The 22,576-nt window shown below is 40.8% G+C and overlaps 1 protein-coding gene across 1 annotated transcript in view; it reads left to right on the top strand.

The window, feature by feature from the left end:
* Positions 1-22,576, top strand: part of si:ch211-186j3.6 (neural-cadherin) — a 434,762-nt gene that overhangs the window by 57,210 nt on the left and 354,976 nt on the right. The gene's annotated exons all lie outside the window — the stretch shown is intronic.

Raw genomic sequence — 22,576 nt, 5'->3', positions numbered from 1 at the left:
TTAGATATTGGTCCCTAGATTATGTTCACAGAGTTTCATGCAGATTGGTCAAACTTCCTAGGAAGAGATCAATTTTAAGTGTATTTCAAAAAATTCAAAATGGCGGAAAATCTATATAACCGGAAGTTATGGGTTCTTGAGGCAAATATGTTCCTCATGAGGAGAGGCATCTCTGTGCAAAGTTTCATGTCTCTACAACATACGGGGCATGAGATATGCCCATTCAAAGTTTACAATTCAGTCGGTTGCTATAGCGTCCTTCTTTTGCCAATTGATGTAATATTGCTTCATTCGCATCCTCCCATGACCCTCTAGCACTGTGCCAAATTTCACATGGATTGACCAAGTCAGTGAGGAGAAAAACATGGAACAGACACACACACACAGAGTTTTCGTCATTATATACTAGATAGTAAGATAACAGAAAACAGGGTACCATATAAGAGTAAAAAAACTACAAAAATGTTGGATCATATGATTTGAAGTGTTAGAGTAGAAGATGTGGTTTTTTTTTAATTTCTGGACATAGTTTTGCCTGTCTTCGATTCTCTTCTCTTGCTTTAAAGTTGTATTAAAAAAGAAGCAAGAAAGCATATGAAATGAAAATGCACATGAAAGAACACCGTGCAAGGTTTATCTACTAAAAGACAAGTCGGTTGGTGAGTTATGGAGCTAGATAATCTGTGTGCTACGTGTGTGTGTGCATCAGTGGTTGTGTGATGGATCAGTCTCGTTAAATTTTGATTGTACGCCTGCCTGGCGGGGACATGATCAGAGTGCAGATGTGCAACTTGTTATTATTGTGTGCGATGGTGTACAGGTTTCTATGTTTGTGTGTGTGTAAGAAGTATAACCCGGGTGTCATATGTTGACAGGATAACAGATGTGCGAACTACACACACACACACAAACACACACACACACACACATGCACATGCACATCAAAGGAAGTGAATGAATCATTCTTTGTTCGCGCTGCGCCAACTTGACACTGCTGGTTAATGAGTGCAGTAGAATCCAATAGAATAGAGACACAGATATGGGTCCAAAGCCATTCAGCTGGGCTTCAGTGTGATGTGACAGAAAAACAATATGGTGTGCTCATACTTTCTAACTTTAAGACAACATTCAGCTGTGCAAAGCTTCCGTTCACGTCTCCACCATGAATTGGTGTGCACATATTTGAGTTCTCGCTGCTCTTTATTTGATGTGCACACTGACTGTGTTTGCTGTGCTGTGTTGTGCGAGGCTTTGTTCAGAATCTTCACATTCTTTTTTTTCCCTTCACTCAGACGATGAAATCCAGGTGACCATTGATTACTTTCTCCATTCGATACCACTGAGCGGGTTAATTTCTCTGGTTTATTATTTTCTGCTTTGAATTGGAATTTCTTATTCTTATTTCTTATCTGACTGACATTTTGTGATGAATCTAGATGTATCCATCTGTATCCGATGATGCCAAAATCATACTCCAGTTCTGTGTAGATTTAAGACTGAAATTATTAATTAATAATGATGAAACAACAACAATACAATCTTATGAGTCTCAAACAGTGAAGATGAGTTCAAAGTAACAATTAAATCTAGTTATTGTATAAACATTACTCTAATGGGCTTAAAGATAGACCATAGACTGCAAAAGCAAATTCGAAGAATGGAAGGATGTGTGCAAATTTTGGCTTTCAGTCAGCACAAAGTAAACATCTACATCACTGTCCTCACTTTGCATGTAACAAACATACATTTTACTGTATATGGTCACAGAATAACTAAAGATGAATAAAGTGTTTTGGATTTTTTTAGCTTTTGAAAATATACCTCCATAAAGTCAGCTAACTCATATCAACATTTTAACATTACAATGTTAAATTCAGTCATTACATTACATTTACCACTCCCAGTCTGTTACTTTGACATTAGTGGGTTGACTTGTTTGCAGTCTTACAGGCAGATGGGAAAAGAGACTGATGTGGAGCAGGCAATGGGGGGAGGGAGTCAACATTAGGCTTTACCAAAAAAGGAGAATTCATGGTGCCCCAATTACTCACCTGGTGGAGCAGACAGCCCATGCACTAAGGCTATATCCTTGCCGCAGTGGCCGCAGGTTCAGTTCCAACTCAGTTCTTTGTTAAATGTCATCCCCTCCCTCCCCCTTTTGACCTGAAGCTGTCCTGTCAAATAAAGCCAAAAATGGTTTCAAAAATTTCAAAAAAAAAAAGGAGAAATGCAGCTTCTGGTCGGTTCAGAGCTGTCTAATTTACATGTTGTATTTTTTGGGCTGGTTCTCTAATGTTTGCTACTCATTAGGCTACATTCAGGAATCAGCGGGTTTGGTTCAGAGTTGCAGGATGTGTGAACTGCACAACCTCACTGTGAGGAGGGCATATGTGGAGTGCTGCATGCACTCACCAGGACCAACGTTAATGGCACATTACAGAATAACAAAGTAATGTAACAGATAATATGACTAGTTACTATTGCTCAGAGTCAGCAGCACCACCACCACCAGTGTCTGGACTCTATGGAGAGATTTATCCTGCTGCCGGTGGTCAAGTGCCAAAGACTTCTGTTAAATTTTAGTCAGCACAAATCATCTGTTAATTTGTACACTCATATTATGTATTCAATATTATCTTTACTTCATTCTTCTACCTCTCTTGGTTAAAATGACTATTGCTGCTGTTAAAACAATGTATGTATTTTTTCTTGGGGCGTCGGTGGCTTAGTGGTAGAGCAGACGCCCCATGTACAAGGCTGTTGCCGCAGCGGCCGGGGTTCGAGTCCAGCCTGTGGCCCTTTGCTGCATGTCATCCCCTCTCTCTCTCCCCCTTTCACACTTAACTGTCCTGTCCATTAAAGGCAAAACAATGTATGTATTTTAAGATGGACAGCATGAGCTCCCCAAAAATGAATCCAAAACATCTTGGTCTCCCCCTGATGGCAATAGGTATAGGTGTAAGAATCAGTTAAGGTCGTCTTTATCAAACTGATGTATGTTCAAGTGTTTGTTTGCCTGATAAGTTTGGTTTTAATTGTTGTTAAATACTATAAAAAGGGGGTGTGACATCATGCTTAACAGCTGTGTGTGTCAAATGGTGTGCTCACGATCAATGGCGCTGCTCACGATTGGGTCAGGCAGGGTCCCAATGACATCACCAGCGCAAGATGGCAGCACCTGTATCCGGAATATTTTGGCTATGTTTGGCCAGTGGGAGAAAGTGGATATGGGTCATCCATCTTTATAAACAATCTATGACAGTAATGGAATTAGTTTATCAAAACTGTGATATGTTTGAGGAATTGATTACAGTTTTAAAGTGATTTGCCCATTATTGTAATGAGGGGTTATTACCAGTATTTTGAACACCCTCACTTTCAGTTTTACATCCAAAATAAAGTGGTTTAGATGATTTAGCTAAGCTGTTGGCTTGTTTACAACTTGTCACAGTTTTTTGTGCCTTCTTTGCAGTGATGTTAAAGTGTTAAAAGATCTCAGTAATTACTTTGGTGTAGAGTTGGGTTGATTTTAGGTTTTGACGGTCAGTTGCGCTGTACAAGCTTAAACTGGTTTGATTTTATGTAACCTGCAATAGTCATTAGGATATAACACGTTCTGGCAAATTAAAGAGTAGTCTAAATCAGCAACCTTGGTGAAAGGTGTCACGACGCTAAATCTGATTTGAATTGCATCACTAGTAAGCAATATGACTATGTGATTAACATAATATGCTTATAAATGAAATAGGGGGACAGAGTGTCTGACAGCAACATGAGGGAGATCAGATTTCAGTAGAGGTGAAAGGGGCAGAGCTGCACATGCCGTGTTTTTGCACAAGAATGTTCATGTGTTCTTTGGGGTGACAAAAGGAGACATGGCAGAGTTGGTCTCGAATGAAAACTAAAACTGCACTAGTATGACAACATTTTGGATTCGAAGTCAATGAATGAGGTGTCCTAAAAACCCACAAATGGTGCAGTGCTGTTGTTTGAACTTAACCTTAGTCGGACGTCTTGTTTCTATTAATACCTCTCACTCAAGTTGAAAGCACCACAAGGGATGTGGAACAACTCATTCATGAAGATGAAATGAGGATATGATACCTTTTAATTATACTTTAACAACTAAATAAGGTGCAGCTGGCTGGAGGGAGATTGCAGGGAGCTGAAAGTTTCTGGTAGAGTAAATAACCATGCTTATTACAAGCTGGGCCACTTGCTCTTGGCTGTATTGTGTTGTCATTTCAGGTAAATATCACAATATTAAAAGTTTGTTTTCTGTTTAAAAAAGTGATGTTACAAATGTAGGAAGATAGCAAGTAGGCTACTTACTGATCTCTTAAGTAGTTATGTCTCGAGTCATATCTCTAGCACACAGCTGATATTTACATGGTTAGTTTTCATGATGTAGCAGAAGAGCATATTAATGGATTCAGTGTGGACAGAGAGCTCTGATGTTACATGATGTTACATAATAGTCAGATGCTAGTTTGCTGTTGGGACACGGTTTCATTATGTTCCACTTTCATTATGGGGTGGCTAGTGAGTCAATTACGAGTTCAGTATAGCAGTTCAATCCAGTGTTTGGTTTAATATCAGATTGGTTTGAAAATGTGTACACTGGCCCTACCCTAGTTTGTTGAGTACAATGTTGCTATATCCAAAAATAATGATGACCAAAACTTGGAAGTATGGATTTCATTCACAGCTATACTGGAAAAATTGCAGTAGATAAAGTGAAAACCAACAAGATAAGGTTTACTACTGCTCACAATGTTCTGTGGCTAACAATGGCATATTACCCTGCTCAAAACAAACACAACAGCAGCACGCACAGATAACATTTCTTATTTAATGTGGGCAAAACAAACAAAAATGAACATGTTTCAGCTACAAAGCCCTCAATGGAGTTGTGGAGGTTTTTTTTTTATCTTTGCCACAACCACGCATCAGATACATTGTTTAAGATATGGAGCTGTGCACACTGCTATTCTTCACTATATTAGCCTCACAGATTAGTGTTTTACTCTGCTCTATCAAGACAGACACAAACAATAAAATGAATTATGACGGGGAAAAAAAGTTGTGAGTCACTCGTCACTTTACTGGATACGTTGATTATTGTACCACAGCGCATGCCTTGGCACAAAGCTTTCATTAAATTTTCTTTATTGAATAGTTACACAATTTTCTACCCTTTCCAGTGCAGAGCATCAGAAGGGAAATGGCCTGTGAATGGGTAACAAAGAGCACATAATGAAAAAAACCCACACCATTTGGAGACAGAAGAAAGCCGGAGGAAAAGAAGTGCTGATCAGAAAGAGTTAGAACTAAAGCAGGAGGTTTGCTGGGCACAGGACAGATGAGGAGAATAGAGTTGAGAGGTGGGAGGAGAGCTGCCGTGAGAAACTAGGATGGTGTGTTGCATCAATTAAACTGCACCTATAGTACAAAGTAGGGTACAGGAGACATGAGAGTCTATTCACTTTATTTTAGCAAAAACAAGAAACATTTTCTGTGGGTATCTTTTTTCTGTGTGCTGCAATAATTGAGTTTATATTGTGTAACCATATGTGCTCATACATTTTTCACAGCCTGGCGAAATATTTTCAACTTAAAAAAAAAAAAATTCAAGGAAAGGTCAACAGGAAAATATTCACAGCATAAGCAAAACAAATTATTAAAGCAAAGACCAGGCAACCACAGAAAATACTCATCTTTTGTTTTGGTCATAGAATTAAATAGGCCTTTTGTGCAACCCTTGGTAAGCATAGTCTTTTGGCTGGATATTATAAAAGCAGAGCCTCGGTCCTTGAGGGACTGTGATCAGCATCAAGAGCATTTCAGTGCTCTGTGAAATGTTTTTCTTTTCACGCAGATAGATAGATAGATAGATAGATAGATAGATAGATAGATAGATAGATAGATAGATAGATTTGGTAAAATTTCACTTATAGTGGTAGGAGAGAAATTACTGTCAGTTGAAAAATGTAGCTGTGTAATGACTATAAAAATTAGATGATTAGTAGTTAGTGAATACATTGTTTAATAATGTGTGCAGTAATTGAATGCACTTTGTTTGTACATTATGAACATTGGGAATGAGAGAGGAGAGGAGAGGAGAGGAGAGGAGAGGAGAGGAGAGGAGAGGAGAGTTTTTGAGGATCATTTCAGCTGGTCATGGGCAAATTCCACCAGAGCCCTGCACACACAGACACAAACACATGTGAAAGACAGTTCCATCTGCAGTTTCTTCCAGCTCATTCCAACTTTGTAACAAGCAACCAGTCAGCTTGTCTTCTTCTTTGCCACAAATGCAATTACAACAGCAACCTCCTCCCCCCTCTCAAGATGGAGAAGGTGCACACAGTGGACTCAGTGGCTCGTTCCATTTCTCACACAGTAACACGTAAGCACATTTGCATATGCACATCCTGCTTGGTTTGGAAGTCTCCATGCTGTTTTTTATGCACCTGTGTAAGAAGATGAAGTTATTTTACTGACAGTATATGTAGTGCCTGAGCTCAACCTAAGGTCAACAACGTTTTTTGTATACAAATGGAAATCTTGGCCCAATGACTAATCTAGACAAAAGGTCAGGAGGTTAACAAAAAACAATCAAATATCTCAGAGATTTTTTTTAGACACCTTGATACCAGGAATTAGTGGGAGAAAGGTCAGGAGGTTACTACCATTATTAGGAATAATCCTCTCGAGATGTGTGAACCACATTTACTGTAATGAAAATCTGAAAACCTGTATTTGTAAGGATATGTGTCTTGTAGGCGACTGGACCAAGTGTTGGATGGACAGAGCGATGAACAGGTGGACTGCCCAGGTGACAAACATGTATAACATATCTTTCATGTGTTTGCATTGAAATAACAACATGTAATCCTGCTATTGGTACAGCAACAAAGAGCTGAGGTACATCAGCAAATACAGCAGGAGAAACACTCATCATCACAAAGGAAGTCTTAGAAATCTGATGTAGCCAGCCTTGAGGAAATTAACATGTTTACCACATGGTAATTACTGAGTGGTTATGTTAATCAGTTTATTAAAAACTGATTAACAAAACTGATTAAACCAAAATAGATCAGAGTTTATCTCCTTTAATCATGCTGTTTAATGAACATCACATAACAGAAACTCCACTTGTCCTTATGTCCTGCCCACAGATATGGAGGGCAGTGATGATTAAACTCCCTTGAGTGTACACGATATTTTAGTAAGCAGTGGCATTAAAAGAGTCATTTAGAAATCTCTTAAAAAAATTAGTGACACGCAAAAACTTTGTGTTCACATTAACATAATGTGAGGTAGGCTTGTGCCGATTTCCGGTTTAACCGGTTCGGTCTGGTTTAAGAGCTCCACCCGGTTTAATTCACGGAGGAGGGAAAAAAAAAAAAAAGCTTTTCACATCAGCGGCGTGTCAAGGGACTGTATTCAACTTATCTTGCATTGTAACATGCATTATGACAACTTAATAAGGTTTATGTTTGTTTATAAATTAAGTGGAGGAGCCTACAAGTGTTTTGTTTAGTTTGTCTAAGAGACTTCAGAGGGACTCCGCAGCTCTGCTCCGCTCTGCTGTCTGCTGCTGCTGCGAGAGATCAAATTTCATTGGGGGCGGGGAAAAGTGCGAGGGAGTCAGCAGTCATTCACTTTGTTGCCCTAGTAACCCGTTTCCACTGAAGAAGTTCCTGGTACTATTTGGGGGCTGGAACTACTACAGGAACATCCTCTCGCTCGGCCCTCTCAACCGCCGTGTCTCCACTGAGAGAGAGAGTGGAGTCAAAGAACATGGATACCAAGAGGCGAAGCTCCGTTGAATTTTTGCCAACAGCCACTAGGGGCGCTGCCACGATTTTGGACTGTTGAGCTTGGACTGTTGCGCCCAGACAACATGCAAGATGTCAAGGAGAGAGGAGAAAAAAAGTAAAACAAAACAGTGTAGTGCAATTAACTGCAACAACTATCACCTGGCCTTCCACCGTTTCCCGAAGGATCCCAACAGGTAAGAACTCCTGAGGTGTAAGTTTTAATATCAATTCAATATGCCAGTTTTGGAGGGAAGGTAACACACACACACACACACACACACACACACACACATATATATATATATATATATATATGTATGTATGTATGTATGTATATATTTATATATATATATATATATATATACATAAAAATATAAATAAATATATATATATATGGTCTCTTGGACCATTTATATCAGAACTGATTACTGCTTTAGCATTAAAATATATCATATTAAAATAGCCTATATATTATTATTATTATTACTGTCCCCTTACTGTACAAACTGTAAATAAATCTTTATTCCTGACTATGTGACGTCACCATTAATGTGTTTCTAGTTAAAATATTGAGGTGAGGTGAGTAGCATTGTAAGCATAATTAATAGCGATATACTTCAGTTTGTCTGTGTGTTTTTGTATGCAAGCGGGTCTGCTGCGGTCTGCTGACAGTCCAAAATGGCGGTGGTAGGACGAAACCATGGGCGAGTCTGTTGCTATGGGGCGTTCTATTGAGCTTCGCCTCTTGGTATCCATGCTCTTTGGCGGAGTCGGAGGAAAGTTCCTTGGTGTCCTTCTGCGTCTTCTTGTGTAACCTTGTGTGTATTGGCGGTTAATAAAGCATTACCGCCACCTAGTGGATTGGAAGCGCATTACACTTATAATGGGCTTTTATTGGGAAAAATAGCTCAAATGCGACCCCCAGTGGTAAAATTAGGTATATAATTCGATATATCGGTTCGGTTAGATATTTGGCTTTAAATCAAACCAGTTGGAAAATTTTCAAACCGGCACAAGCCTAATGTGAGGCATATTAAAGGCCTTGATCCACACACACTGGTGTTTGCACTTAAATTGCCTGATTAAACCTCTTCTCAGGACTGTGTTGGGGTGTACAGACAGTTTAACTGACTTCTACTAAGACTGTTCTCCTGCAAAATATACCCACACGGGTTTTCTCCCGGTACTCCGGCTTCCTCCCACAGTCCAAAGACATGCAGATTGGGGATAGGTTAATTGGTGACTCTAAATTGTCCATAGGTGTGAATGTGAGTGTGAATGGTTGTCTGTCTCTATGTGTCAGCCCTGTGATAGTCTGGTGACCTGTCCAGGGTGTACTCTGCCTCTCGCCCAATGTCAGCTGGCATAGGCTCCAGCCCCCCCGCGACCCTCAAGAGGATAAGCGGTTATGGAAATTAATGAATGTATGAATGTTAGGTGGTGGCCTCTAGTGGCTGTAGTAATTATGACAGGAGCAAAGAACGAAGACAAACAATGTAATTCAAAGAGTTGCCTATCCACGTCCCTTCCCGACTGCTTCCTTACTTTCACCCACAAGTTTTTTTTAAAACACTGTAATATATCGTAGCATATCACGTTGACCCATCCACCACCCCTTCCACCCACCCTACTCGGACCTCCGCCGCCTTAACATTCATTGTTGTCCTGCAGCATTTCCCTCTGACGCTGTCAGGCACCTCAACACCATGACGATGACCAGCCACATATCATGCTGACCTGAAAGTATGGCTTTTTTAGTCTGTGTCTGACGCTTAAAGTCATTGACCAAGTGCTGGATTTCGACAGCTTCTGAGTGAGACCGGGTTGTCACAGTATGTTAGGTTGGTAACAAAGGTCCTTATTTTAAGCCAAACCATAATCTTTTTACAGTGTTTTTTACAGTGTTCATTTCACAGTGTTAACCACTATTTAAAACTGTGGTCACTAACAGTCATATTGTTAACATGATGAAAACAATGATAAAAACTAAGAAAAAAATAGTGGTCAGACAGGCAAACAGAACAAAAGGAAATTATAGCTGCTGCGCATCAATGGTCGGGGCCGGGCAATTTTAGGCAAAATTAGGCAATTCTGAGCATATCACAACATAGAAGTTACATCATATAATTATGGCATGCCCTTCAAATTGTGGATGAGTGGCTGAAGTGATCAGACTCATAATATACAAAGGAAAGAAAAAACTCAAGAACAAGAAAGTAAGAATAACATTAACTGCTAGCAATTATGAACAAACTGGCCTGATCTAGATTAAAGCTAAACATTATCCATGGTGACAAAGATGAAAACGTTTTTTTAAATGTAAAAGTAGCTATTGGATAGACTCTGCATATTGACTGACAGCTAAGCCAAATAAACAGGGAAAAGAGACAAGGGATAACAGGGAAAAGTGTTGATAAAGAGTATTTGTCTCTCCACAAAACTGCCTGGATCATAATTATTTTAACCTTGGTAGTCTCTAATCCACATAGCATGATGCCTGAACATAGGACTTTAATATTAGAATATCTGTTCTGCCTTAGCTGAGGCTTGAACTCATAACTTCTGAGACTGAGGTCTGTCTTCTATCTCACTGAGCTAATTGGCAAGTGACAGTTCATGTGTGGCTTCACAAATTGACTAAGCCAAGCATCAGGGTGCCAGACAGTAGCCATCCATGCCATGGAAAAGCAAATTTCAAAGTGAAAGTTCCAAAGCTGTAGCACTTATGGTTGATTTGTTATGAATTTTCAAAGTTTTGAAATTTAGAGGCTTCCTGTAGCGCCACCATCAGGACTATTGTCTTGTGTTTCCAGTTGAGGACATCTGACATGGGACCGGACCTTTGTGAAAAGTTTGGGTAGATTTCTCATATGGAAATCAATAAATCAATCACTTTATTTATAGAGCACTTTTCATACATAAAATGTATCACAAAGTGCTGTACATTACAGAACACAAGCAGGAAAGGGTCAGGGGGTACAAAATAAAATACAAAATGAAATACAAAACCCCACCCACCCACCGTCCCAGCCCACATTTAACAAATGAAATGTTGCACAAGCTGAGGCTTGAACTCACAATCTTCAATCTTCAATCTTCAACACCAAGAACCAGCCTCTATCTCACTGGGCTAACTGGCAAACAGAAATGTCACATGTAGCTTCACAAATTGACTAAGCCAGTCACCTGTGTGCAAGACAGCAGCTGTTAGCGTGTAAAGGCAGTTTTCAAACGGCTGTCAAAAATTCAGTTATTAAGACAAAAAACCGAAAATACACAAATTGCATCTAGACAGCATGGAGATGTTGGTAATTTGTTTTTAACAATGATTTATTGGCTCCATAAGTGAAAAACTGATGTTTAAAAATGCCATTTTTACATTGACTCCAATTGTTCACATGAGAGCGAAATTCAAAATGCTGTCAAAAATTCAGTTTTTTTAGATAAAATTGTGATATTTTCCAAACGTCATCTATCATGACTCCAAAATTTTGTCATTTTTTTAATGAACATTGAAAATGTATTTAGCAAGAATTTGCATGTATATGTTTACAATACCGTTTACAGTCAAACATTTTGATGCACTGTAGGCTCAATTTTCGATAAATCAAAAATCTGCGTGGATCATTTGTGTAGGACAGTTTGAAGATGCTCTGTAGCAAGTTTGGTGTCAATTGAGCAAAAATTGTGGGAGGATATAGGTTTAATAAGTTTACAGTTTTTCAAAAAAACAGAGTGATGGACTTCATAATTTGCAATAGGTTTAAATGTACAAAAGTTTCTTCAGTATTGGGGCTACAGTTTGCTGAAAGTTGCAAATCTGTAGCACATATAGTTGATTTGTTGTGAATTTTCAAAATTTTAAATTTTAGAGGCTTGCTGTAGCGCCACCATCACGACTATTGGCCTGTTTTTGCAGCTGAGGCAATCTGGCATGGGACTGGACCTTTGTGCAAAGCTTGGTGATTTTTTGCACATGGGAAGTATGATTTCCTCGGAAGAAGAAGAAGAACATGCAGCAAAACAATAGGGTCCTGGCAGCTTAGGCTGCCCGGCCCCTAATAAAACCAGACAAAAGTTACAAATCAGGCTTGAAAATAAACTTTCCTTTAAACAGCAATGATTTAAAAATAGCTTAAGTGCTAGCAAGCCTAATCTCCACAGGGAGAGAATTCCAGAGCCTAGGGACCCTGATGTCAAAAACATGGTGACCAAGAATCACCAGGTTTTTGACATAAAGACAACTAGCGAGGGTAGGCTTGAAGATGTCAGGTTACAACTTGGAGTAGAAGCTCAGTAATATAACTAGGGTCCAAACCACACTGAGCCTTAAAGTTATTAAAACTATCTGACAATCAATCCTAAAGTTAACTGGGAACCAATGAAGGGAGGCAAGAACTGAGATGCTATGGGACCTACGATAGGTCCCATTGAAAATTCAAGCAGCAGCATTCTGCACTAGCTGAAGCCGAGCCACTGAGGATTTACTGGGGTGTTAAAACAGTGCATTTCAATAGTCCAGGCATGAAAGGACAAAGGCATGAATAAGCTTTTCTAAGTCAGAAAAAGACAAAGCTGATTTTACCAACCTGTGTGGGTGCGCAGTCTTTAAATAATGTGATGCCTACTGGATGTGTAGTCTCAATACACTCTAACCAAGGGGCATAAATATCTTGGTTTGTCTTTTTTCATTGTTAATCAATGCAGATTATTAAAAGACTGGTTTTGTGATTGCTTTGTTTAATTATTGACTTCATCTGATTGCCGTTGTTCATACGATGTGTTGTGCTATGATTGGTGAGTGGAGCTAATGAAGTAATTGCCCTCACCTATGCAGGATCACTGGCACTTCATCTTGTGTGAATGTTGAGCTGTTCATAATGTGCTTACAAATCTCAGATGTTGAACAACACCAAACACCAAAAGATATGACACAGGCTACAAAAGCAGGAGTGCCCCCATCATGTGTGAGGCCAGATGAGCTTAACACCTTTTATGCTTACTTTAATCTCCTCAACAAAGAGTCAGCTGTCAAGTATGCCCCGCCTCCACAGGACAGGCCACTGTCAGTATCCACAGTGGATGTAAGAAAAACCCTGATTAGAGTGATTATGAGTATAGCTGGGCCTAATAACATTCTTGGCTGTATACTAAGATCATGTGCCAACCAGCTAATTAATTACACCACTGACATTGTTTTCCTTATTTGAGAATGATTACTATTAACAGCAGCATGGTTCAGCTCTGGCTTTTCCTTCTGCTTGTGCAAATGCATGCTTGTTCATGGGCAAGTCTGTTCAGTTATATATAGTCTGCAGCCATGAAGCATTGGCATAATCTGTCCTCTGACAGGACACTGAAGAACAATTTCCAGTCTTTCTTTGTTTACATACAAGAGGTCAAGAAGTCTGAGAGATCCCTTGTGAAAGACAGATTCACACAGAGTTAAACCTAAGGCATTTGGTACGGGAAACTTCCCCTGTGGAACATGCACCTCATTCAGCAATATGGTGAAAAGGAAGTGAAAGGAGTACAAAATTAAATAGCTATGTAATCTGTTTTATCTGGTATTTTGTGATTACAACAAATACTATATAGGTCAGACATCTCTAAAGTTAAAAACACACAAGTAGTGTTAGGTGCAGGCATGACAACACCTGTAGCACTCCATTTCTATGACACAAAACTGAGGATCTAAAATGTATTGGAATTGAAAAAGTGTGGCTCAACCGCAGAGGTGGTAATTATGAAAAATTGCTTTTTCAGTGGTAGTGTTATTGGATTTATCACCTAAACCCCCTTTATCCTGCTGGCATGAATAGAAAAATAGCTCAATCCTTTTTCTGTAAACCCGGTGACACTGTGAAGTTCAGAACATGCACTGGTTACTGCCACCCAAAAAAACTTTTTTCCAATCATTTCTATTTTTTATTAAAAGTTTTTTGTAGGTCACTGCAACATTATGTTTGGGAAAAAGTTCGAAACTGTATTGTGTCACATGTTACATGTGGCTCAAATAAAAAATGATTCATCTTTTGTGTGATAAAATGTCTTGCTTGTTCCCATGTTTTTTGTTTTTTTTTGTGTGTGTTTTGTTTTTATTGCCAAATACTGGCTTGAATGATGACACACCTGAGGTCCAAAATAATTGTCATAGTTATGTTGTAATAAGGTTAATAGGTGACTCTAAACTGTCTATAGGTGTGAATGTGAGTGTGAATGGTTGTCTGTCTCTGTAGGCTCTAGTTTTGCAGACCAGGCGCGGCGGGGGCGCAGCACACCCGTGCTTCGCCAACTGGGCGTGGCCAGGCGGATTTTGCAAGTTTGGCACACCGTGCGCCTGACGCAGCTACTCCTCTTTCCCACCTCCATCCCTCCTACCTGCGCAAGTCAGAAAGAGGGAGGAGAGAAGGCGTGGAGTGGGTTTTACACCAATCAAATCACACCAATCAGATGAGCCCCTCTCCTCGCCCTTAAATGCACCGTGCAAAGGCGTAATGAGAGTTTACTCAATTCGCCATGGCAGAAGAGAGCAGCAGCGTCAGACAGCCAAACTTCTCCCAGGAGGAAACTGATGTTTTGGTCCGGGAGGTCCAAGCTCGCAGTGTCCGAATATACGTGTGAGCAGACCTCCACAGGCTGATGATGCAAAGGTAGCCTAGGAGGAGGTCACCACAATTGTAAATCAATGTTGCGTTTCTCTCGTGCGCGCTTGCACTCTCTCTCTTTCTCTCTCGCAGTCTCACTCTGTTTCTGTTCTTTTGACTTTTCTAAGATGACAGATGCTGAATATATACTCCCTATCTGATGCTGTGGCTGTTTGTGGTTGGCTGAGAGGGATGTGAACTCATTAGTTTGCAGCTGTGTTAATCAAATCAGGTTGGGTTTCCATTACGCGTGCCAGACCTGCCAAACGGTGCCAATCCCCTTTGATCTGACATCAGATGTGACGGGACAGTCGATATAGAGATACATTTATGTGCTGATTGCAGATAGTAACATTGAATAGTGGTTTTTTGGGTATTTATTTCATCGTTAATGTGCCTGATATTCTGGAAACTTGCCTGTGAGGTTTTGGTGACGTGTGCGCACTGTCCGCTGGTCAGCCAAACTTCCACTTACACTGGCTGCGCTCCACCTGCACTGACGGTAGACGTGGTTTCAGTTGGCGAGCTTTTAGCGCCGCCACACCCATCTCAGTGCACCTCAGTCTGCCAAACTACCAAACTGAGCGCGTCACGGGTTGTGCTGCTCGAAACTAGCTCTGCGCCGGGTTCCCCACCCTGCGCTGCGCCAGGAAACTAGATTAGGTTAGGGGTATCCCCCCCCTCCTCCGCGACTGTCAAGAGGATAAGCGGTTAAAAAATGGATGGATGGATGTTGTAATTAGTTTCTTATGTTAATTCTTTAAAATTTCTGACTGATTGATAAGTGTCACGTGAAAGTGTATAGAGCTGCAGTGTACTGTACAGCAATGACTGACTACTGGCTGAAGTCACAGTGATTGACAAGTGCATTCACCTGTTAACTTACCTGGCCTTTTAATTTTGGGGGTGTATCAATGCATTCGTACAGTGATAAAGGCTTGAAGGCTGAAAACACTTTGTGTATTGCCAGACAAATGATCAAGTAAACCTAGTAAATACACATTTCTTAGTGTGATCCTTCATTTTTATATGATCACTAACATTTCTAACATATCAGTGTCACAGGAGAGTGTTCCCACCTGGTTCAAGACAGCCACTATCATCCCTGTACCTAAAAAGTCTGCAATGTCTAGTTGATACAACTACCGCCCTGTGGCACTCACCCCCAGTCTGATGAAGTGCCTTGAGAAACTGGTTCTCCAGAACATAAAAAACAACATCCCAGCCAGCCTGGACCCTCACCAGTTTGCACACAACAGGTTCACAGAGGATGCCATCTCCACTGCCCTCCACTCAGCCCTCACACATCTAAAAATAACAACACCTGCATGTGAATGTTGTTTGTCGATTTCAGCTCAGCATTCAATACAATCTCCCTCATGAAACTGATTGGCAAACGTAGCACTCTGGGCTTGAGTACCACACTCTGCAACTGGATATTGGAGTTCCTCACAAACAGACCCTAGGCAGTTCTGATTGGCGGTCACACCTCCTCCACTCTAGCGTTGAACATCGGAACCCCCCCAGAGCTGTGTGCTCAGCCCCTTCCTGTCCATGCTGCACGCCCACGACCCCAATCCCAGACATGGATAGAGCTCTATTGTGAAGTTTAGCGACACTGCCATCATAGGCCAGAATTCAAACAACAATGATCATTCTTTTTGAGAGGAAATGAACAGTCTTGCACATAGAACAATCTACTGCTCTGTGCCAGCAAGACCGAAATGTTGATTTTTAGAGCTGATTTGAGAGCTGAGGTGAAGCAAGTTAACATCTTTAGATTCCTGGTGATCAGCATCACAGAGAATCTGACGTGGGCAAACATCTCCACCATGGGTAAGAAAATTCAGATACAACTGTATTTAAGGGAAACTTAAAGCAAATCTTTTTTATAGAAGAGCAATACAAAGCACCCTGACTGGAAACACTACAAACTGGCATGGTTTGTGCATGGCCCAGGACTGCAGTGCTCTGCAGCTGGCGATTAAAACTGCACAGAACATCTTTGGTACCCATCTACTGAGCATCAGTGATATCGGTAAGACGAGGTGCCTGCACAGAGCCCAAAGGATATTAAAGACAACCGCCAACCAGCCACAGCCTGTTTACCCTGCTGCCATCTGGCAAGCGATACAGAGGTATCCACTGCCGTATCACCAGATTACAGAGCAGCTTCTTTCCTCAGGCCGTGAGACTCCTCAACTCATCTTCTGTACTCCTTAAAAATAATAAAAAGAATAGAAATAAAAAGGTTTTGTTTTGCTTTGGAGTGTCTTTTTATTGTGTGGTATAAAGGGAGTACAACTTGCATTTCTTTGAGTACCCCTGCGACATAGATTGACAATAAATGAACCTTGATTCTTGGTTGTTAAAGCAAGACTAAACTTTTGTTGAGCAGTGTCCATTGTGGCCATAAGTCTTATTGCAAGATAATGGTAGAATTTAGTTTCCATCATTTCCCAAGATTCTGAGAGCATTAGGATGAAACCACAAGCAGCAAACAAAAACCTGTGAAGTACAGAGTGATTTGCTACGCCTGATGTTCGTGGAAAAACCATTGAAAGGTTAGCACAGTTGCACAAGTAACAAAAAATCCTAAAGTCGTCAAACATATTCAATAATGTCAGTTACACAGCAGTGTGTTATTATCCCTGCATGCTACTTCAGGCTATTGATCGTGACAGGCTGAAGCTGTGCTCGCAAAACCCTGAGAACTGAGGAAAGGTGTGTTTTATTACTTATGAATTCAGCTTTTCATTTGTAAGAGGAAAAATATTTTATTTGAACTTTCCAAAGTTACAAAGTCTTTTTTTTTTTGACCAAAAGATGTCAAAATGTTGTACAATATACTCTACCAATAAAACCTATTCAGTACCAGTGTTGGCTCTACAACAGATGGCCAGGTATTAATGTTAAATGGGAAAAACTGTGATACCACAAAGAAAGCAAATGCATACATACTTAAAGTAAATTTAAAAGTAGGGACCACTGGAATCAGAAGCAGTCTGTATGTCACACTGGGCAGTCAGTTGTCTGTGATTACAATTCCAAATTATTAAGTATGAAGCTGTAAATGAGCATATTAGGTAGTCTTTAGAGAAAGAAGAGTGGTGACTTCCTGTGCATGGTTCTGCATTATCTGTGGTGTTGATTGTACAATCACAGAGATATTAAAGTCAAAGAAAATATTGAAACAAGTTGGTTTACTTAGGAATCAAACCAATCAAATGAAAATCAAATAAAAAATACGTTGTAACAAAGGGTATTTGCTGTATTGTCCTGCGACAGATGCACTTTACTTTGCACATATACAAGCAAAGCACGGCCTCATGGATTTAGGTAGACCTTTTTTGCTTATTTAAACCTGTGCTTCTTTTTGTATTTGAAAAGGACTGAGAGTGAGTGTGTGTAGGAGTGTGTCAGTAATTTTGGGGGATTAGAATCCAATTTGTTCTTGTCTAGCAGCTCACGGCTGATGGGAAGACCCTGTTGCCGAGCTAAGAACAATGATTGCTCGAGAAGATGAAATGACATGCTGTCTGAACCTCCCACTGATAGTGTCCTAAAAACACCCTCTCTGTCTACCATTAAGTCCACTTTCCAGGGATTAAGCAGGGGTAAAACACATGATTTCCCCAATGCAGTGCTTATGTTAAATGTTATTCAGTCATTCCAAACAATGCAAGAAAATTAAGCAAAATTAACCACTGTTTTTCTGTGGGAGGGAGAATGAGGTAGTAATTGTTTATGTTGAGATTTTATTTTGTAATTCCTGCAGACCTTGAAGCCTCTGCCGTCACCTTCATCCCATCAGTCTCATCATTATATTGTCACCATTATCGGAACAACTGCAATTATTAGCCACTTTTACATAACCTGTTCAAAGGAGGAATGTCACACTGTTATTCTGCCTTGCCATTTGTATGAATGGTACCAAAATGAAATGGGGGGACAGACTTGTTCCACTGTTGAGCCTGCATCAGAGGTAGTAACAGAACTGAACTGATGTCTTTATAAAAGAGACAGCCAGCATGGTGAAACTACATTCGTAAATCCAATCTGATGCCCTACACTAAAATTAGAGTCAGGTCTTTTGAAGAATTGGAGCATTTTATTTCTATGTGAATTTACAAACAGTTGAGTTTCACGTTTACTACACTAGGTGCTCTGTGGCTCCATCTCCTTGGACAGTGTGGCCAGAGTATGCTCCCCTGCACTAAGAGTGTGGTGCTCTGAATAATTTAAATTGTATTTTCCAACAGCACTCCAAATTTATGAACAGACTGAGTTTGAGTGGGCTCTGGTGCTCGGAGTGACTGTTTACAGATGCACCTACACCAGATGCCAGTGCTGTTTACTTTTATTGTGCTTGGCGCCCTACTGTTTCATCTCCTTCGACAAAGTACACTTCACCACTGTGATAATGTGGTGCTATGATTCACTGAATGGTATATTCCAACAGCGCTCCAAATTTACAAACAATCTGGTTTGTGCCAGAGTGAGCTCTGGTGCTCAGAGTCACTATTTATGAATGCACCAACACTGGTTACTGTCACTGTTGTGCTACACATCACACTTCGTCAACCTCTGGAACACTAGCATGCCATTAAAATCACACACTGAGGCACCACTATGCCAGCAAAGCAAGCCAGCGCAATGGCAGATCTTCTTTACAGCAGCATTGTGGAATCTCTATGTAAAAGGGGCTATTATTACCATCCTTATTGTCATCACAACCACTTGTGAAATCACCATCAGCAGCAGCATCATCAGCATCATCATCATCATCATAGCTACCATTTTCATTATTATAATCTTCATCATTATTCCAGTCAACACTGTGATCACTATCGGCACCAGCAGCACCATCATCATTCATCATTATTATAACTGCAGTCATCATCATCATCCTCGCTCATCCTCCTTCCTATGTGCCGTTTGTTTTGCCACCTCCTCCTTCTCCACTTCTTCCCTCCTTCCTCCCACCCTGCTCCCATTCCCAGCTCACAAATCCCTTTATTAAATCAAATCCCTGGGCTCCTGAAAGCTGCAATACAACCAAGGAGCGGCTAAACCCCCAAAGGTCGCATAAGCTCTGTCCATCCCTGTTCACTGCCTGCCTGATTGTTTGTTAGTGTGTGTGTGTTTGCTGCACGCAATCCATCAGAATTTCCCATGGCACCTACATACTACTTAGCCAGAGGGAAATGTTGTGTGCGTTTATGCTTGTGGTTATAAGCAGGGGCCTCGAACAGATTAAGGCTGCATGGTGCAATGGTTTGAGAAGTGGGAGATACACAATCCTGCAACACTAAGATGCCAAATGCCCAGCAGCTATTCTGAGTAGTGTGTGTGTGTGTGTGTGTGTGTGTGTGTGTGTGTGTAAGAGTGTATCCTGACACCAGTGTGTAAACATAATGGTTTTAAGGTGCTCCATTTCACATTTTGCCCCCATTCCTTTTCAACTCATGCACCCCTAGCTTTTTTTTTATGTATGCTTCTTCCCTGTTTGTTTTTAACTCTCTATCTCTCCTCTTTATCCCCTGGCTCTTTTTTCTTCCCCTCTTACTTCCTCTCCTTCCTTCCTTTGCTTTCTGTGTCTTCTTCCTTCATTTTCTTTTCATCTTTTTTTCCTTCAGCCTTATGGCCCTAGGGTGGTTGTGGGGGTGTCTTATTACTCTACGTTAGAAACTAGTACGTCCAGCAGCGCGCACACATGCACACGCTGTCCTGAGGCTCGAAGGCTGGTTGTCTTTGATTGAGACTAATGGTGATATTACACAGGCTGCTGTTCGAAACAATAGTGTTCACTCACACTTATCTGGGTTGATGGTACGAAAAAGGGAGTCTTGCTCGGGGTGTTGGGTTCGTTGGACGGGGGTGCCAACAGATGCTGGAGAATAGTGGGAGGGAGAGGGATGGGATGCAGAGCGATGTTCCCTCCAACTGGAGAGCATCTCAAAAATCAGGTCTTTCCTTTCTTGAGGTAATTTTATATCTTCAGATTAACATTAAATTCATTGTAATAACAGTTAAGTCAAAAGTAGTGTGGAGAAAAAAATGCTGCTGCTTGGCTTTTAACAAAAAAGAGACCAGATCATATTACCCCTGTGCTTGCATCTGCCAACCAGTCAGTTTTAGAGTTGATCACCTTAAAGCTCCTGAAAACTTTTCTATGGCATCATATACATTTCTCTATAGCATGTATATATTCTTGACTAAATAAGAAACAGTCAGAGTTAAAGACTGAAGTTGTGGACATTACCTATTTAGAGTTTAATCTTCTAAAACTCAGCTAATCATTGGGACTGTGTGGGTGTGATTTGATCAAATTTGATTGTTTGGTCCTGGGAATACAAGCAAACAACCCACCAACTGCAATCAGACTTTGATTCAAATATTGTGAAGTCCTGATTGATGCACTGAAGTACAAGACATCCCCTTTTTCCAGCTGAGCCCCACCCACTTAAAGCTATAGTGCGTAACTTCTGTCACCTCCCAGCAGATAATGCGTTATTACAACTAATAAGCCGGCGGCACTTCCATGTACACAGAGTAACACTCGCTACACACCGTGTACACAGAGATCATAGCACCATTTCCAAGAAAATAATAAAGTAGGTCCTAGGTCCTGTACAATTAACAGCAACACATACTACTCATAATATAATTATAAACCAAGTCACTTACTTATCCAACAGCAGCAAGGCAACATCCGTGTCTGCCCTCAGCCCAATTTCTTCCTTCAGGGCTCTTCACCGAGGAAAAGCGACGCCAATACAGATCCTTGTTTGCCTTCTCCATCGGTCACTTTCCTTCTTTGCTAATAGACCTTCAGCCGAACGTCCAGGCTTTTTCTTTGTGGTAGGATCCACTTCTGAACCGTGTCTCGGCAGCTTCTCCGCCATGTTGCTTTCACTTTCTACCTGCGCTCTACCTCTTGCTGTGACACTCTCCGCTCGTCCTCCCCCTCCCTTCTTGTTGTGAAGAAGCATTTCCTGCACGCAACCACGGGAATGTCGCCGGTCGACACGCATACTAAAAATGATATACATTGAAAAATACCACAAGATGTTAGAGGAGCCGATCGGCTTAATCAGCATTGTGTCATATCCTCTATTAGTGTCTTGGGTGAAACGGACATTTACGGACCTCATCTCTGTGAGACACACCCTTCATCATCTGTATGTGAAGCCCAGCTGTCTCCTGGGTCAAACTTGTAACGTCGTTAAAGTTGTCAGATGGTTGTGGTTAGGTTTAGACAACAAAACTACTTCCATCTCCCCTCCTGCCTGCCCACACATAACTTTGTTGCTCTTTATATTACATCACTTGCTGTGAGCGTCAAATATTACCACGGATAGGTCTCATAGAGTCCAGAAGGTGCCTTCGGCGCTGATATCACATACCAAAAGAGGTGACAACATGTTGGTTTTTGACAACCAGGGAATGAGAACATCCTAGAAAATAACCAGAACTGCCATTCTGGCAGAAGAAGATGTGTAGAATCCCATCACTCACACTCAAAGTTGATTGAGAGAATATTCTTTAGGGCCTTTAAAGCACTTCACAATCTAACACCTAGCCAGAGTTGCTGGTCCTTCTGAGCCAGAGGGTAGTCTCAGATCCTCAAGCAGAGATCTTGTGACAGTTGCAAGTGAATCTTACTTTGAGAATAAAGGGGACTGGGCTTTTACAATCAAGGCCTCTTGCCTCTAGAGTTCCCTGGTTAAGGATCTGATGCTTGTAGAATCAGTAACATCTTTTAAATGACCTCTCTAAAAACATCTTAGAAAAAGAATCAGGACTGTCCTCATTATAAAAATGACACCATTGGTTTGGTGACTTGTTTAAATGCGTCAAAACACGTTTATATAAATACATACATAGCATGCCTGTTGTTTACATTTGTTTGCCTCAGCAAAGAAGGAAGCAGCATGATATTGTCATGACACTGCCAAATCTCTTTTGTGATTTTGATATGAGAGAACGCTGTGTGCGTGTTGTTTTTGACGGACAGTGGTTTCTTTTTTGAGTTCCTCCATAATCTTCACCTAACCTTGAAGGGATATTTCACTTTTTCCCAAGTCTGTCTCCAAACAA

This window comes from Epinephelus fuscoguttatus, linkage group LG2, assembly GCF_011397635.1.
Source record: "Epinephelus fuscoguttatus linkage group LG2, E.fuscoguttatus.final_Chr_v1".
Taxonomy (NCBI): Eukaryota; Metazoa; Chordata; class Actinopteri; order Perciformes; family Serranidae; genus Epinephelus; species Epinephelus fuscoguttatus.
The sequence above is the reverse complement of the archived record's forward strand: the minus strand, read 5'-3'. Positions and strand labels throughout refer to the sequence as shown.